Source organism: Balaenoptera physalus, assembly GCF_965194825.1.
Source record: "Balaenoptera physalus genome assembly, chromosome: 17".
NCBI classification, from domain to species: domain Eukaryota; kingdom Metazoa; phylum Chordata; class Mammalia; order Artiodactyla; family Balaenopteridae; genus Balaenoptera; species Balaenoptera physalus.
In genome coordinates this window covers 53,639,529-53,659,174 of record NC_138895.1, presented here as the reverse complement: position 1 = coordinate 53,659,174, position 19,646 = coordinate 53,639,529, and the positions used below count along the sequence as shown (strand labels likewise).

General features: G+C 36.0%; 1 long non-coding RNA gene across 1 annotated transcript in view; it reads left to right on the top strand.

Moving 5' to 3' along the window:
- The window catches only part of LOC309647230, a 92,132-nt gene that overhangs the window by 16,946 nt on the left and 55,540 nt on the right, over positions 1-19,646 (top strand). The window contains exon 2 of the long non-coding RNA XR_014255870.1: positions 14,218-14,280. This is a non-coding gene — a long non-coding RNA (uncharacterized lncRNA). The remainder of the gene's footprint in view (positions 1-14,217; positions 14,281-19,646) is intronic.

Sequence of the window (19,646 nt, the reverse complement as noted above, 5' to 3'; positions counted from 1 at the left end):
AAAAAGAAAAGGCAAGTGTTCATGAGACTATGGAGAAATTGAAACCCTATTACACTGTGGGTGGAAATGTAAAATGGGCAGCTTTCATGGAAAATAGTAAGGAGGTTCCTCAAAAAATTAATTACCATATGATTCAGCAATCCTACTTCCAGGTGTATATCCAAAAGAATTGAAATCAGGATCTCAAAATGATATTAGCCTTCCCATGTTCATTGGGTAACTGCCTTTTGACATTTCATGTGCTCTAGTTTTGTATTGTGAACCCCTTTTAATTTAACTTTTCACATTCTCTTCAACTAAATCATAAACTCCTTGAAGATAGGAGTTCTGCCTTACACTTAATAGTTTAAAAAGTATTGACAAAGTGGTGATGAAGTGACATAATATCTTTGAGAATCTCCAAATTTTACTATCTCCTTAATACACGATTTTCTTTCTAAAAATTCATTAAGTTACAAATGAAAACTTTTAAGTAAACCCTTCATCCTTAAGGAGGATTACTGTGTGTAAACAGAGTCTAACAGCCTGGTTGGTTTGAGCCAATAGTGTTGAGTAGTCAGCTGTATTCACTCCAGAGTGAAGAGACCTAATACTCACTTCTAGCTTCATAGCACCAGTGATTCAAATTTATTTTTTAAGGAAGTTAAATGATTTGTACTTTGCTCAAAGTACATGTTCCAAAATGTTAGCTAATTGCATCACACGCACACACATATACATCTAAGTAACTCCCTTACCATTGGGAAGGGTCTTCTGAGAAAATAATAAAGACAACAACGTGTCACTTATGCACCAATCAGCCAAGCAAGTAGGATACTCAGAGTAAACTAATTGGAAGCTTAAGTATAAAAAATGACATCGATAAGGAGCCAGTGTACAGAGGCATTTCCTCACTGCAGGTCCTCAGTGTGTCTTAAAAGTGAAAAGTACATTGCATATTCCCCATGTGCACTTGAGCTTTCTCATTATTGTCCACCAAATCAATATCAAAATTATGACATCTCTCCCTCTTTACATTGAAATCACCAAATACCATAACACCGTAATACTCCTAACATCTGCTGGAATGACTGTAGGAAAGCCCATATACATCAGGGCTTTCCTTGGGGAGGAAAAGATATCACACTAATATGATTATAAAGCATTGAGTGAGACCCTGAGTTACTACGATAAAGTGTATATCATATTATCACAAGTCTTGATTTTGTTTATGATCCTTACTTCAAGTGAAAATTGTAGTCTTCATACAAAATGCTGTCATTTCATGTTTCAATACATAATTTTTGTCAACTTAGAATGATGCAGGTTGGTATAATCTTTCAAACTAAGGATCTAGTATTTAGTTAAAAGTAAGAATGTTTTTAATCATTGTAAGAATGAAATTTCAATGACTTGAAATTTCATTCTTACCATGAGACAGGCAGAAATAATCAAAATATAAAATATATAAAATATAAATATATATAAATATAAGGTAAAAAGTAATATGTGCCACAAAGGAATACTGAAGTAGAAGGAGAAAGATAGGAATGCCTGTATTCTATCTTTGCCCAACAATTTCTTCTGTCTTGGAAGCACTGAGGAAGCCATACATACAAGAGACAAAGAAGAATGGTTACATTACCACTTTAGAATTAGGTAAGCCAGGGCCCAATACCCTAGTGCAGGGTTCTCTGATAAAGCTGGTTTGGACAATGTGTTTGATGTCCAAAGCCCATACAGGGCTACCATGTCCCAGTCTTAATTCCCCAACTACTCACCAGAAGTGATGTGAATTTAGAAGTTTGTAAGAAAAGAGGAACAAGAGAGACTTTCAAGAAAGCCTTGGTACAGCTTACCAATTACATCTCTTGAAGACAATGGGAAGAAGAAAAAAGAGGTCTTGGCCCAAGAGTACATCAATTTGCAAGAGTAAATCCATCCACTAGTAAACATGGTCCTATAAATTTCCTTTAATCTGACCAGAATTGGGGTATTGTAAAGATTAAGGGAGATGATAGAAGGAAACTCCTACCTCCCAAAAAGTGTCAAATGCTTTGGGAACTCAAAGAAAAGAGGGACATTGCAATAAAGGGAAAAGTATGTTTCTGATTATTTTTCTTTTCAATTATTTTTCCCCTATTTACTTCCCCACCTCCTATTCCTCCATCTATCCCTTTAGTTCTTCTTCCAGGGTACACTGCATTGCTACAGACACAACCCAGGTATAATATACCACCTGTGTTCAGATTAATCTCAACTCTAAGGCTCAGTTCAGACCTGCCTCCTGAGCTTCAGGTAGTATACTATGCATCTTGTATAATACTTAACTCTATTCATCTTCACCTCATGAGATAATGAGGCCATTTAAATTTATCTTTTAAACTTTCCTTCTCACTTCTCCTGCTCCCTATGCATTTTTTAAAAATCTCGCTTAGTAGCACCACTATCCACCCAATTATGCAAACTAAAATGTGGATGCCATCATTGCCTCTCTCTTCCAATCTCCAACATCAATTAAAAGAGTGCTACCTATATTAGCTACTAAGTATTTTTCCCTCCTTTTAATTCTCTCTTCCCCATAGATGACGTTAATATCTTCCATCTACTGTCATTGGCTGTTGTCTTTCTTCCTCAAATCCATTCTTAACATAGCTTCCTGCTTGGTCTATCTAAAATGCAAATCTGGCCATGTCACTCCCCTGCTTAATGCCATTCACGGTTCCCATCACCTATAGGACAAATTCCAGTTTTAAACATTGTACATCAGTTTCTACCCAAGCCCTGCTTACCTCTCTGTTCTCATATTCTATTGCTCCTTCCCCCATCCTTTGAGCTCAAGCAACTTCTACTTCCTGCTGGTTTCATCACACACCTCCCTTTTTCAGCTAGCCTGTGCTCACGATAGCTCTAAAATTTGGAAAGGCCTTCCTTCTCTGCTAGCCTTCTTCATATGGATATTTATTTGTCATACTTCAAGATTCAGCACAGCTGCAACTTCTTTCAAAAAGTCTCCTGTTGATTCACCTCCCATCCTCCCCATCGACAAGACTGTATTGTAGTCTCCTCCTCTCTGCTCTCATATTTGCTTTACCTATTGACGTTTTGGTCATCTCTCCCCTGGACTGTGAGAGCCTTTATGGCAGTAGACGTGCATGCCCTTTTGGGACATAATAAGTGCCTATTAATGTATCTACTCATGGAAGGAAGGAAGGAAGGAAGGGGAAAAGAGAAAGGAAGGAAGAAGGATTTTCTTTTTTAGAGTTTTGAAAATTATTTTGGTGACCAATAGATATGTAGAAAAGGGGAAATAGAGTCAGAAGAAACCTCATGAGCAAAGGCATGAGATGTAAAACTCAAGGTAATGGGTGGAGAAAGCTATATGGAAGAATATACATGACAGGAAAATAAAATTGAAGGAAAAGTTTGGGCAAGTTGTAAAGGACCAGGATACCAGATTCAAGAGTCTGAATTTCATTGAGAAGGTGGATCACTGAAAATTTTTGAGCAGGGATGACTATATTAAAGTAGCTTTATGAAAGCAATTTACAGTTATGGGTAGGATGTATTAGAGGAGTGAGAGTCTGGGGAAAACAGAAAGAAGTGTATTGCAATACTCAGAATGAGATATAATGATGAGTTGAATTGGGGAAGTAGATTTGGAATGGAAAAAAAAAAAGAATAGACTTAAGAGAAATCTCAGGGAAAAGAATTGCCAGAGGTTGGCAATGGATTGGAAGTGGAGGAACAAAATAAGAAAACTGGATGAGTTAAAGAGTGGTGGTATTATTAATGGACAATGAAATTCCCAGATAATACTAGTGTAAGATGGTTAATGATGAATACAAATTGGGATACATTGGGCTTGAAGGTGTTTTGGGAGATGCATTTGAAGATAGCTAACAAGTCATTGGAAATTCATTCCTACAACGCAAAGCGAGTGACCTTGGCTTCAGAAATAAATTAGGGAGTCATCTGCACAGAAATGGGAATTGAGAAAGCAATGTGGATGTCTTTATGGTCCATCATCATGAGGGTATGAATTTTATCTAAATTACATTTTATCACATTAATATCTAAAATGTGCTAGTTCAAAGCCCTCATGAGATTATATAAGAATTCAGCACTTCTCGGTCAACTCTATGCCCTTATTTTAGGTGTATGTAGGGCTGTTTCACATTAAGAAACATTTATTCTGTATTCTTTTGCTCTAACCTCTTGTTGATATTTACTTCCTACAAGCTGCCTGAGGGAGAAGATAGACCAATATTCAGAGAAGGTCAAAAGGAATTTTTCAGAGTTCAGTATTGGAGATGGCATGATCCCAACCAAGTTCGACAGTGTAGCATTGCCTAAGAATGTCTGAAGTGAAATAAAGGATAGGATCAGTGGAAGTTTTAAAAACATGAAACCATGAAATCGTGGTGGTAGAACCATCATTAAGGTGGATATGGAAGTCACCAAGGACTTCCTGAGAATAGTTTAAAGACAAAAGTTGCCAGCTGCTAAAATCAACATGGATGGTGTGTAAAGTGTCCTTAATATTTCAACAATGAAACTGGATAAAGAATGAAATGACTGAATAGATTTTGAAAGAACTACATGAGGAATAACCTGGAAGTTACCATGTGGAGTAAAGATTATATTTCCTCTCTCCCTCCTTTTCTCTGTCATAAAAGCCAACATAATTCCACTTGTGAGACAAATCTAGTTGCTGTGATTTCAAAAAATGGAACTTTATGATATGTAGAGCTCTATTTTCTATACCTTTTATGTACCTGGTAAGTGCTAGCACATAGAGATTAGCAAATATGGGTTGAATTCATCTGATCCAGAGATAACAGTACACTTATAATTCAATATAAGGCAAAAATAATTTCTAAAACCCAAACCCAGAGGATGCAAAATAGAGGGTAAAAATGTCACAAAACAGTCTTACCAATTATTCATAAGAGCTCCTACACTAAGACAAGCTCTTCTCATTTTCTTAAAGTAATAATTTGCAAAATTGTGATTTAAAGACAACTTAAAGGGTTTGTAAGAATGGCGGTAGAAGCCCGTTTTCCATAGGGCTATGGGCATTGTTAGAAGTTTGGATTGTTAGGCTTATCAGATGTTGAGCATCTTTTGAGTCCCTGTGTTGTTAATCAAGATAGATGGCAGACTAGTTAATGCTGTTGTTAGTGAGACTGTGGCAAAGATTAGAAGGTTATCAAACAGATATAAACAAGAGTTCTAGGATTCCTATCTAACATATGAAATTAACAGCTAATAGGTATCTCTCTTCAATAGTTGATTTGATTGAGTGCATGTGGATAAAAGTCAACAAGTGAACAACTTGATTGTCTGCTGAATTAATAGAATGGAAGAACTTTAAATGGTTCTGAAAGCTAATTTAATTCAGAAACCTCAGTGAGGTTCCAGCTCTCTTGTGAAACTGGTGAATAAAATGTTGGCAATTCATTCAGAATAAAAATGTGAGCATTAGCTTCCTCTGTTCTTGAAATAAAAATTGGTGTTTAAAAAAATTTTTTTTCAAGGAGAGAGCATTAAACTTATGAATATGTCCATATGATCCTATGAATAAACACTGAAAATTAAAATAAGGGAAAACTGCCCTTTGAATTTGTCTTAAGTTTAGTCATTTCTGTCTCAATCTCCCTCTGCATTTGTCTTCCCAATTTCTTTTATTTATATTTCCTTCCCTAACAATTAAAATTGTTCCTTTTCTAGGCCCATTTAAATTTCAATTGCCAGGATGACTTGGGTGTTTTAACGCTTGGTCGGCATTTATTAGATTCTACTGAGGTTTATTCAAAGAATACAGAATAGAATAGACTATAGTATTTGTCCAGACTCACCTCAAATCACTTTATCACTATGCTCTAACTACCCTGGCCTCTCTGTTTCCCCCCAAACCCAAGCTGCTATCCTCTTGCTTATCCTTAGGGAAACTGTATGTTCTCCTCCCTCTAGCTCCTTACCTGCATTTATCCTGGACAGATTTTACTCATCCTTCAAGCCTCAGGTGAAATACGTCTTCTTCAGGAAATCTCTCCCTAACTGCCCACTCTCCACCAGCTCCTGCCCCAAGACTCATACCACCTGCTTTTCTTCCATATCATTTCCCACCATCGTACTTAGCCAAGCTGTCAAGAAGCAAATTGTGGTTTATAGCCTCTCTCCTCTACCAGATTATAAGCTCTCTGAAAGCAGAGGTCATGTTAGTCTCATTAGCTGTGCCTAGCAGAGTGCCCGGCCCATGGAGGGAGCTCAGTAAAGGGCTGTGTTGAACGAGTTACAACAGAGGAGAGGGGAGAAGCTCCAGGTCATTCCAGGACAAATCCAAATCCAAGATCAACCTCTGATTTGGAGTCTGCTAGGGCCCACTTGAGATCCCTTCTAGAAAACAGGTCAAAAGTCAGGAGTCTACTCAGTTTGAACATCTCCCCTATATCAGGCTCCTTGCCATGTCTCCAGGGAGCTTTCCACAAGAGAACACCCACATATGGTGGGCCTGCTAAATATGGATCGTATTTTTGATAAATTCCAAGCTATCTTGTACCTGCTCCCTTTCCGTATTTTTTTTCTATGAAAACCTGTAACTTGGTGTTTTCACATCCCTTTAGTTAAATCAAGCCTTTCTGCTCAATAAAAGAATAACACAGGCCAAATTATAATTTCCCAAAATTTCAAGGAGTTATTCTCATGCTAACTTGAACAATGCATAAGACATAATGTTAAAAGGAAAAAGCAGTATTGGAAACTGCTTGTATTGTATGAACCCTGTTATGTCATTTCAGATATCAATCTCTTATTAAAAACACTGAGGAGAAATACACAAAAATGTCAACTGTGGTTATCTCTGAGTTGTGAATTTTTGCATCATCTTTTTCTTTGTTTTTTTTGGTATTTCCCAAGTTTTTCTTGATGATTGTGTAATATTTCTATAATCAAAGAAATAATTATTTAAACTTATAGACAAAGCTTAGCACATAGACTTTACTAGGTAAAAGCTCATCCGCTCCCAACTCTCCCTTTCCCTCTGAAGGTACCAAGTATGTGCTCTCAAGCACAATATCATATAAGTCCTGATAGTTTCCCATCCCATATTGTATGGAAAGAACATGGGCTTTGGTGGCAGCCTGCCAATGATTTACTAATTTTATAATCTTAAAAGAGTTATTTAAGCAATCTCAGTTGCCTCATCTGTAAAGGAACATAATAATAATTCCATCCACTCCCATTTAAACAAATATCCTTGCATTTTCCAACAAGTGGCCAGAGGCACTAGTTCCATATCTTTCATGATGTTCCTAGGAAGGAATCTTCTGTCTGGAAATTGAGAGAAGGAGCATTTCTGGCCTTGGGCAGTAGTGGTATTAACCCTGCCTGGTGGAGTAGGAATAAGAGTTACTTTGAACATACAGACATTGAATTGAAACTCCACATCATGAACAGAAACCTACAGATCCAACATACTTAAATTTTAAGAAGGTTGTCAACATCTTGGTGGAGGACTAGCCATGGGGGTAAAAAGTGCTTCTTAGCAACAAAACAAAAAACCAAAATCACAAAGTTTTTGTTGTAAATGTCAGAGAAGGAGAACTTGAAATATTTCTAGTTAAAAGATTGTGGGTGGAGAAACCATTATTGCTAATTTTAAAATGTAGAAAATATGGTTGGAAGTCAATTTAGCATTCCATTTCATCTTTTTAGTCTCCCATTATTACTGTCTTGTTTCATTGACTATAAATGTCTTCTTTTTTTTATAAGAGTTTTCATAGTTTTCCCAGTCCTGTTTTCTTCACCAGCTCTTAAATTCCTTAATTGAAGATCCTCTAATCACAGATGTTTCAGTAATTTTCATGTCTGGACAAGGCAAGCTTGGGATTTTTAATTAAATAAACAATTAATTAATGAAATAACAACAACATGTATAATGTTTAATGTACCAGCCACTCTTCTAAGTGTTCTGCAAATTTTCATGAAACTCCTATCAGATAGCTACATAATCCGTGTCTCAAGTGAAGAACTGAGACTCAGAGGTTAAGTGACTGGCCAAGGGCACACATCCAATAGAGTCTGGAACAAGGATTGAAACCCAGTTGTTCTCATTCTACAGTCTGTCAACTGTACTGTCTTTCAAATAAGGTGGGGACTTGTTAGACAAGGGGGCCTTTTAAAAACATTTACAGAACCTTAGAATGTTAGAGCAAAAACAAAACTAAGAGAAAAAAATCTAGTCCAACATCCAAGTCACACAAGGAACTAATAATATAGAAGTCATGTGAAAACCCAGGGGCAAGTCTACATGATTTTAAGTAAAAACATTGGTCTTTTATGATAACCAACACATGTATAAGTCAAATTTCATTAAATTGACACATATTTCAGATATTCTAAAGGATTTCCTGTTCAAAGGACTCCTATCATAAGTCTTTTTATACGTAAAGATTTTTTTTGACAAAGCAAATGCCCATAATTTATTTTTAAAAGATTTTCAAAACATCTAACTTAGGTAAAGCAAGGTAAACCTGAATTGAATTACTTACAATATAATATTTTATTATAAAAATCACTAAAGTACAATTATTATAGATCATTGACAAAGGTGTGATTTTAAAAATATTTTTATTAAAAATTTATTTCTTATAGAATATTTTATTTATATACATATTCTAGCTTAAGTCCAAATCCCATTGACATTAACTCAAAAATACTCAGCTGACATCCTTTCCCAAAAATAAGAACCTGAAACCTTCAATATTAATGTCACTAAATTAGGACAACCCCAGACAAGAGTGTGCTAGTACTCCCAACGTTTAGCTGACTCTCTGAGCCAGAGCAATCAGAAATCATTCTCCTTGATTATTCTTTCCCCCATATAAGGTTTTTACATTTGTTATAACTTAATAGATCTTACAAAACAAAAAATTATGTATACAAGTTGTTAGACAAGATATGTGTTGCTGGGCTTCCCTGGTGGCGCAGTGGTTGAGAATCTGCCTGCCAATGCAGGGGACACGGGTTCGAGTCCTGGTCTGGGAAGATCCCACATGCCGCGGAGCAACTGGGCCCGTGAGCCACAACTACTGAGCCTGCGCGTCTGGAGCCTGTGCTCCGCAGCAAGAGAGGCCCTGACAGTGAGAGGCCCGCGCACCGCAATGAAGAGTGGCCCCCGCTCGCCGCAACTAGAGAAAGCCCTGGCACAGAAACGAAGACCCAACACAGCTATAAATTAATTAATTAATTAATTAAAAAAAAAAAAAGATATGTGTTGCCTTCATCAGTGAATACTTCAGTACACTATAATACCTGTATTAATTTAAAAGAATATATTCTGATACCGCTCATTCCCAGAAATGTCATTATATAAGGCAGAAATGCATGAAACATAGCACTCAATAAGTCTTACTCACAATAATAATAGTGACATGATTATTATTATTATCACCATCATCATAAGTCGTACTGGCATCATAAGAGGTTCTCCAAGGTATGGCTTCCTTCCCTCCTAAGGATCTTGGGTACTCTCTTTTTCCTTCCACACAAGGCAAGCTATGGTTCCCCAAATCTCTTGGACAATGGGAAAAAGGAGATCACCCTTCTTTGGGAAGAAACAGTGAAAGTGTTCATTTTCCATGTAGTACTGTAAGAACAGTAGTATCCTCTTCATAGGGTTGATGTGAGAAGTAAGTGATGCACTTGGAGCACGCTCAGAAACACACTAAGTGAATAGTAAGCACTAGACAAGTACTTACTATTTTTATAACTATTACACATGAACAGATATAAAGAAGGGAGCCCCAAATCCCTGAATAAAACTCTTTTTTTAATATAACATTGTTTTCAGAGTCAAATTACCCATGGAACAGGATCTAATATTGGGCATACCAACTGATACTACAATTTCAATTATTGTTGGACTACCTCTTCTGTCCTTACTCATTTGTTTATGAAGAAAATGTAGGCGCTGATGTCTTTGTTCTTCACCATAATTTTTCTATATTCAAAACATGGGTAACCTTTTTTATGTATTGCTTCCCTGAGGATAAAGGTTAACTTATTTATAAACATATAATGCTTCAGTTCTAGTCTTCCCATCTAACTTGACCTTTTATTCCCACAAATCATCAATAATATACCACCAAACTAGCCTTTATTGAATGACTATCATTTGCCAAGCTCCGTCCTGGGCATCTTGAAACACTTGTTCTCTAATTCTTACTGCTGCCCTGTCAAGTATCATTACTGCCATTTTACCCAGGAGAACAGAGAGGTACGGAAGAATTAAATAATTTTCTCAATATCACACAGTGAGAAAGTGATGGGCTCTCTGAGCCCACAACCCAGATGCCCTTCCCTCTAACACACTCCTGCACAGATAGAACACAGGTACCGCTACCTCCTTGATGGATTCTCAGAATGTTCCTGATGTATGTGTAGTAAGGTCAACCTGGTCATCAGCAAACGGTTTCCTTAATATCCATGTTTTCTGAATGTTTGCTTGCAAAATGAAATGGACAGGAATGAGTTACACTTATGATTCCTATCTCAGCAAGCAGTTGCTGAAACTTAGGCCTCCTTATAGCAGTTCTTAGTGAACGTGAGGTGAGCGGAATTAAACCCAAATGATGCTACACCTGATGGAGAAGGTCTCGTAAAGCATAACCTGGGAGTGACAGCGAAATCAAAAACCAAGACAGCATCTCTGCCCCTACATAACCTGTTTTGTTTTGTTCTAGAGCTGTTATACCTTTTCAAACCTTTGCATTAGATTCTCTCTGCATAATAATATATTTATTGAGTGGCCCATGTAGGACTTAATATTTTACATTAAAAAAAAAATTATTCATCTTCCACCATATCTCAGTAAAGGAGATGTTACTATTGCAGTTTTTGCCAGTAAAAAACTGCAGCATGTAAGATACTGGCCTAACATCACATATCTACTATGAGGAAGAGCCTGGATTCAATTCCAGTCATCTGACCACTAGGCTGTACTGAGTATACATTATTGCACATTCTTTTTATTACCATTTGCTATTTAAATCAAAATAATATGAGCTTTGAACAAGATATCCTACCTCCTTTCAGCTGAAGGACTATTGAAGACCATCTAAAAAGTTCTCAGTAAAAAGAAACAACAGCAACTTGCTTCAGACAGGCTAGAAAACCAGTTAGAAGGCACTGCTTGGCCTTCTAGTTGTGAAAGGCCAAGTTCCACTAAATAAAACCTTCACTTTGTATATGTGTGTGGAAGTGATTAGTCATTTAATACTGGAAGCTCTCTACCTGGAACACATTTCTTAATACACTTTTTTCACATGCATGATGTCTTTCCACAATTTATTGCCACATTTTATTAAACTCTTGTTACCTAGCGTGTAATTGGAATCATCAGTGATACATGAAACATGAGTATACAAATCGGAAGCAGAGTGGAGGCAGGTCAAAGAAATAACAGCAAAGCTAAATTTTAAAATGGGGGGGAAAGACATAGGCTGTAGTGCTATGAATTGCGACAATCTTTACCAGTCCAAGGCAATTCCCCCCAGAAAAATCATCTTACACTCTAAACCCACACAAACTAGATCCTCTGTGAATAATAAATGATGGGCTAAAATTTTAGTTTTTAAACATTAAAACAGTAAACATTTAAACATTAAAACAGTTTTTAATATTTTAATATTAAAAACTGACTCAACTTCCCGCCAAAGGCACGGGTTTCCACCTCTCTGCGCCCTAGGCACAGGCAGGACTGCGCATGTGTGGGGCCCGGCGGCCGCTGGTCCCCCGGCGGCTCCACGGACCGAGAGCCATGGAAGCGAGTTTGCTGCGCCAGTTCCCGCTGCTTCTACCCCAGAACCGGGCGAAAACCGTGTATGAAGGATTCATTTCAGCTCAGGGAAGAGATTTCCATCTTAGAATATTGCTGCCCAAAGATTTACAACTGAGGAATGCAAGATTACTATGTAGTTGGCAGCTGAAAGCAATACTTAATGGATATCATCACGTAGTGCAACAGAGAATGCAGCACTCTCCTGATCTAATGAGCTTTATAGTGGAGTTGAAGATGGTTTTGGAAGTTGCTTTAAAGAATAAAAAAGAGCTGTATGTACTACCTCCTCCTCCCCAGTTCTACTAAAGCCTTATTGAAGAGATAGGAACTCTTGGTTGGGATAAGTATGTCTATGTTAAAATGTTTTAGAAATGCCTTTCTCTTACGCATTTCAATTTAATATATTTTCAGTTTTAGCAATTTATTTTGCACTGTTTTTAGTCAAAAGTGTCATGTAGTTAGAGTATCTGATCCTTATTGTGGCTGTGAATTAAAGGTATATCATCATAAAAAAACTGACCTACAAGGTAGCATTCTAAATATAATTTGGAAAAAAATAACATTTTTATGTACACAGTAAATTAAGATGTTACCATATTTTCACTGAACATATAACATTATTTTATTTTTTCTTTTAGTGAGATATAATTGACAAATAAAATTTTTACATACTTAAAAAAAAAAAAACTGACTCAAAACTAAAAGAGAAAGAAAATAGGCAAATCACCAACAATAGATGCCTTTACATATGTTGGCTGTTCAGAAATAGAAATTTTACCAGAGTCAAATATAATTTAACTTCACCTTCTGCTTCATGAGGCTACTCTGGTTTCTCTCAGTGTCCTGGAACCTGATTTGATAAACTCCAACTTGTACCTTTGCTCTGAAATGTAATTGTGTCTATTTTGGGGTCATCATTCCTTTCTGTGATCCTAGAACAACGTTTGGCACAGTGTAAAACCAAAAAAATGTTTTATGAAAGAAAAGGATAGATAAATAGTAAAGCCAGAAGTAGAATTTTTTAAAACTCTATTAAATAAAGCATTAGGGGCTTGTTGGCATCCCATGGAATCTTTCACAAGGAAAATTAGGTCCTAAGCTCCTTTTGTGAAATAACTGTCTCTTTTTTCATTTCAGTCTTTTAGAAGATTTTTCTGAATTTGTGTCCTTCTCTTCTTTCATCTCCAGATTGCAGCCTTATTTTTACCCCAGAGCATTACATCTGTTTCCAGGTATATTTAAGGGCCACACTAGAGATTTCACAGTAAAGATACTATCACCTGTAGACAGAAAATATTACATTTATTTTAGTGGGAGACAGGCAAGGAACAACAAAAAAACAAAAGAGAGAAAATAAAGAACTTTTCTTAAAAGTCCTATCATAATCTGGCACAACTATTCCTATTTTCTAATTACCGTGTTTATTACTATAATTGACACCAGAAATATTAATCATTATTCATTACTTAAACATGGCTAAGTATAAATTATTATATGTTATTATTATTACTAATTGCCAATCCAGGTATATATGATGATATAGAATCAAAATTATTTGTCAAAATTATTTAGTACACAAAATGAAATGTGTATTTATTAAATCAATTTTATACATACTAATTAAATCCTTTAATAATTATTTTCCCAATTTGACCTATGAAATAAGGACGCTTTTAAGTCTTCTAGTACTATGTTTCTGATTGTTATTCCTTATATTTTGACAGCTTTTCTGTTTGAGTTATATATCAACCATTTTTATAAATACGATGCATAAGTCTATATTGATGTGGTTTGAATGCTTACCATAAGTCGGTTCATACATAATTTTCTATTCTTGAGTTTCTTATTTTGATTCCTTTCTCATTTAGTAAGACATATTTTGAGTAATTCTTTCAGAAAAGGACATGTGAAGTAAATCTGATTGTCTTTCTATTACCTTCACATCTTAACAACAATATGGCTAGATATAAATTTCTTGAGCCACAAACTTTCCCCTCAAAATTATGTGAACTTTGCATCATTATGTCCCAGCATTTAATGTTAAGGAGAAGACCATGGCAGGCCTGAATTTTCTACTTCTGTAGGTAACTTTTTTTCCTGGGAATCTTGCCAGATTCTTTTACTTTGTGGTCTTAAATTTTTTTGGATATGGTTAGATAGTAATCTCCTTTTCCTAACTTTGTACACAGAAGGAGGTTTCATTCCACATACACTCTGAGGTATTTCTTTAGCTTCTTTTATTCCATTTATGGGTTTTGCTTCTGTTGCATTTATTCTGGATTCATCTTTAGAAACATAAGTTAACTTTAGCCTAAATTTCTATTCTCTGTGCTCCATAGCTATAATCTTCTCTTCAATTATTGTTACTCATTTGAGTTTCTTCTATCTTCTAGGGGACTTCTTGTGCAGCACAGAGGAGAAAGAAAACATAATGTGTCAGGGAAATGCCAACTAAGGTAAGCAGGTTCCAGATCATTCTGACCATTCCTTGCTTTGCTCACAAACTGGAACTGCAGTATAAGCCAGTATTTCTGAAGGTGTGTTCCACACCAAACTAGTCCTGTGAGACACCCCATGAAAAAGAAACAGCTTCCATATTCAAAAAGTTTGGGACATCTTGCATATTATATCCTTCCCTTTTTTAGCAGTTCACAGCAAATATCAGCATTAAAACCTATTGTATGGGATTAACAGATACACAAAACTATATATAAAATAGACAGACAACAAGGATTTACTGTATAGCACAGGGAACTATATTCAATATCTTGTAATAACCTACAATGGAAAAGAATTGGAAAAATATATATTTCTATATATAACTGAATCACTTTGCTGTCCACCAGAAGCTAGCACAATATTGTAAATCAACTACACTTCAATCAAAAACAAAAAACAAACAAACAAAATCTATTGTAAAGAAAAATGCTTACTCTCAACTTGGAATTTTCCACATTTTTAAAAAAATATATACTAACAGTTTATGGCAGTTATTGGACTAAACTTTGGGAATTGCTGTTGTCTTCAATGGGGAGTCACTGAATGGCTTTTATCAGGCAACAGACATCATCAGATTTGTATTTATAAAGATTACACTGAATTTTGTGAGAATAAGATAGTAAGGGCAAAGCTAGAGAAAGAAAAATCAAGTTAGCAGTTGTTTTCATAACCCAAAGCAGAAACCTAACTATGGAGATAGAGTCTGTGGATGTCCTTTACTGTCACTGGGGAACCTTAAAGAGGGGGGAAAAAAAACCCTGTCATTTGGGGCTTACAGGGAACAACAAAAAAGCCAGCTATGGATGCTTTTTCTCTGTCTGTGCCCAGATATTACATAAAGCCCATTTCCAGGAGAAATGTGACCATAAATTTAACCTTCAATTTTGTCTCTTCAAATTTCTTCCAGCAAAGAATTCCAGCACAATTCTAGTTATTTTTCACTCCTTAAATTGGATAAAGGGCAATTTTGTCCTTTGTGTGTTCTTTTGCCATTTTCAACTACATTTTTTCCTGAATTGTTCTATCCATTTTTCTTTAAGAGAGTTATCTTATTTTTGTTCTTGAAGAGTTCACTGCTTTCTTTAAAGGCAGAGCACTGTCTGTGGCTAAATAGCCCAGGTCACAGAGATGACTAGATCCATTTTATTTTTCTAGTCAGCTCAGCCAACTCTTTTCAATATTACTCTGGCTCCAGTTGATTTATTTTTACTCTCGATACAAAAAACCTGAAAGTTTTTCTACATAAAAATGCTCTTCTTGCCACTCCCTTCCAGCCAGGCTTTCAGGAAAATAATCAATGCATACATCCTAAAAAAGGGTTATGAAGAACTATTAATTATTCCTGCCATATTGATTGCATTTCATTACTTTTTCATGAACTCCAATTCCGTTTTACCCATAACTTTATAATAGTAAATAAATTCCTTAATACTTATACTATGAACAAAGAGTAAAGGAATTGAGTAATTTTACATAAATAAGCCTATCATTATAACATGCTGATATTAGGAAATTTGCCAGTGGTCCTGAATGTCCTAACCAGAATTTAGGACAGTATTTAGACTAGAAGATCCATTTTTTTTAAAAAAATTGGAATTTCTTTTATTCTGACCTGCCTTTGCAGAAAAAAAAAAGGGATCCAGTCTAACCTCCCAAAGAATATCATAAACTGTGAAATCTATGACTAGCAGTCACTCACTCTCCAGTGGTCTTCCCTGTTATTGGTCAGGCCTAACTGCTCTTCCTTAAAAGAGTTGTAATCACCCCCTGCTCTATCCCACCCCTGCCACCATTGCAACATCAACACGAATGTTCACTAACCACCCACCCTTTTAAAGGTTCTTTTCTAGGCCCTTTGGATAAGATAAATGTTAAGTTTAACATTTAAAAGCCATGAGACTTTGATGAGTTTCTTTTCCTAGTTGTATATTTTCCTGTGTTTTAAATGGAGAGGATTCTACCGACTACTTCCACAACCTGTGCTGGGGGTAGAGGTTCTTTTGCACTGGGTCATCAGGGGAAAGCCCTCTTTGAAAAGATGGCATTTGTACCAAGAACTGAAGGAGGTGAGAGGGTAAGCTGGGCAGCTCTCTGGAGGAGAGGCATTCTGGGTAGAAGGAACAGAAAGTGCAAAGGCACTTTGAGGAACAGCAGGAAGACCAGTCAGGCAGGAGCAGAGTTTGTGCACGAAAGCGTTGAGGGAGTGAGGTCAGAGATGTATAGGGGACCAGACTGTGCAGGGTCTTGTAGGCATTGAAGGAATTTTACTCTGAATGAGATGGGAAGGGAGTCAAGCATTTTGATAAGAAGAACAATTAGTATTCTTTCAGAAAACTAGAAACAACTCCATATTTTAGCAGGAAGGGATGTATGCAGGGAAATTTGTGTTTACAAAATCATTGGCAGGACTGGAGTAATGAAGATCAGAGAAGGTTGCTGCCAACCAGTTCTTAGGTTCATGACTAACTTTCAGAGTCGTTCAGAAGTTATGGGAATTGAAGGAACAGCTGGAAAAATGCCAGCATGGAAACAGGTGATTCAAAGAAGAATCCCTGAGGCTCCTACAAAATCTCATGTCTTTCTCTACCATGCTAGAGGAAAAGTGCTATGGTTTCTGCTTCCATCCCACCTTCCAAATCTCTAGAGTAATTTTCTCCCATTGTTGACATTTGATCTAGAACTCCAGTGGCAGGAATTCTGGGAAATAAAGTTTCTAGGCTCCCAGCTTCCAGGATACAGGAGAGACTATGAAAAGTAAGAATGGTTCTAATGAACCAATAGATAATTCAGTGCAAATAACATAATCAGACTTTTTTTATTGGAGTATAGTTGATTTACAATGTAGTGTTCATTTCTGCTGTACAGCAAAGAGATTCAGTTAAATATATATATACATAGATTTTTATTCTTTTCCATTATGGTTTATGAATACAGTTCCCTGTGCTATACAGTAGGACCGTTTATCCACTCCATGTATAATAGCTTACATCTGCTAACCCCAACTTCCCACTCCACAAGTCTGTTCTCCATGTCCGTGAGTCAATCAGACTTTTATTTTAAAAGCATCTCTCTGGCTTCAGTGTTGAGAACAGTCTGGAAGAATAAAAGAGTGGAAGCTGTGAGATCAGTTAGAAGATTGTTGTAATAATCCATGCAAGAGAAAATAGAGACTAGGACCAGGCTATTAACAGTAGAGGGATGAATGGTGATATCCTGGTAATTGAAGGTAAAACAACAGGATTTTCTGATATATTGGATATGAGCTAGACAGAAAATTAGAAATTAAGGATGACCACATTTTTGACCTGAAGATCTGGAAAGTTAATGTTTCCATGAACTGAGATCAGGAATGCAGCAGATGAACAAGTTGGAAGGGGAGAGGCAATCGGACACTGGAAATAGAACAGTGGTTTCTAAATTTAAGCCTGCGTGAGAATCACCCAGAGGTCTTGTTAAAACACAGATGGCAGTGCCTCACTTCAAAAGTTTCTAATATAGCTGCGATGGTAAATGGGATTATTTCCTTAATTCCTCTTTCTGATACTTCGTCGTTCGTGTATAGAAACGCAACAGTTTTCTGTATATTAATTTTGTATCTGCAACTTTACCAGATTCACTGATGAGCTCTAGTAGTTTTCTGGTGGCGTCTTTAGGATTTAGTAGTCTGGAGTAGGGACTGAGAATTTTCTTTTCAAAAAAATTTCCCAGGTTATGCTGCTGCATCCCAAGAGCCACATTTTGAGAACCAGTGTTTTAAAGAATTGATAAGCATAAAAACTTCCTATAGACTTTTTTTTTAAAGATGTATGGAGAAAAAAAAATCTACCAAAAATTATTTTATCTTGCTTTTAATAAGATGGAAATATAGCAATTGTGGTGTTGCCTTTGAATATCGGAAAGGTAACACCACTCATTAGTTTACCAGTCTTCTAAATGTGGGCCTTTGTGCCTCAGACACATTACAAATGAGTAAATGACTCTACTATTGCTTACATTGAGAAAGAAGACTTGAATATTTGCATTTGTTTTGCTTCAGAATTTTATATTTTCTCCTGCAGCAAGAGTAAAGACTAAAAGATTAGAAAAAAGTTTACGACATAGTTTTCAATAATGATAGCACTAGAATTAGGTACACATTTTGCATTTTATATCATTGAATTTACACAAAATTTCTTTGGGGAAGATGTTAACATTCCCTCTTTAATGATGAAGAAATTAACTTTCAAAAAGGCTAAGCAATGTGCCTGAGTTTATATAGGTGTTAAGCTTTAGACCTTGAGTTCATACATAGATCAGGCTGATGTTCAAGTTATGGACTCTTTTCATTGTTTCCCAAGCTTACCTGATGATACAATCATCTGCAGTGCTTGTTAAACATACAGAATTCTAAGCCCACCCTAAACCTAAAGAACCAAAATTTCCAAGGAAGGATCGAAGAAATCTGTGAAGTTAACAAGCACCCAGGTGACTGTTAGCATAGGCGGGTTTAGGAAACACTGCCGTCCTTCTTCTCTAGAATGCCTAGGTCAAATAAGTACAGACATGGAGGAGAGAAGATGCAGAAACTTCTAAATTTTATCTCATCATTGGAGTATTAATTTTTAAAAGGTAATTAATAAGAAGTATTATAGTTTTTCCCTTCCAACAGCTTTTGTGTAATGCTAGGCATTTCTGTATACAAAATAATTAACTTTTCCAACTTTCTTTAAACTATTCATTTTTATTTTTTATCTGTTGCTCAGAAAATATAAATGTTATGTTACCAAAACAGCACAGACCATAAATTCTATAGATGAATTTAAATTTTAAAAGAATATAGTTGCTATTAAGGAAAGAAAAAAATCAGTGGAAGTCATCACATCTTTCATGAAGCTAATGGAATTTTTCAACAGCACTGAGCAAATATTGTACCAAAATTATAATTCCTCAATGTTGGAAGACTGGACTGATCAAAGAAGTTCTTGGTCTACAGAGGAAAAATAAATTCCTCAGTTCTAAATGTACTTCTTTCTTCTCTGTAAAAGGGAATTATGTTCAGACTAAAATGGATAAAATTAATATCGGTAAGCCCAAAAGAGGTGAAAAGAAATTCACAAAAAGATTTCCTGATATTCTAAATAAGTTAAAGTCACTTGTTTTACATTCCAGAGAGAGAAGGGGAAGCATGTACTGGTGGTGATATTTGTTGCTTAGAAAGATCCCAGAATATTTAAGACATATAAATATCATTTTAATTTTCAAATAAGGGAGTGAAAAATGGGAGGATGGACTATACAAAACATACAGCAGTGAGTTGGATGTTAAAACCTGAGCAAGAGTCAAT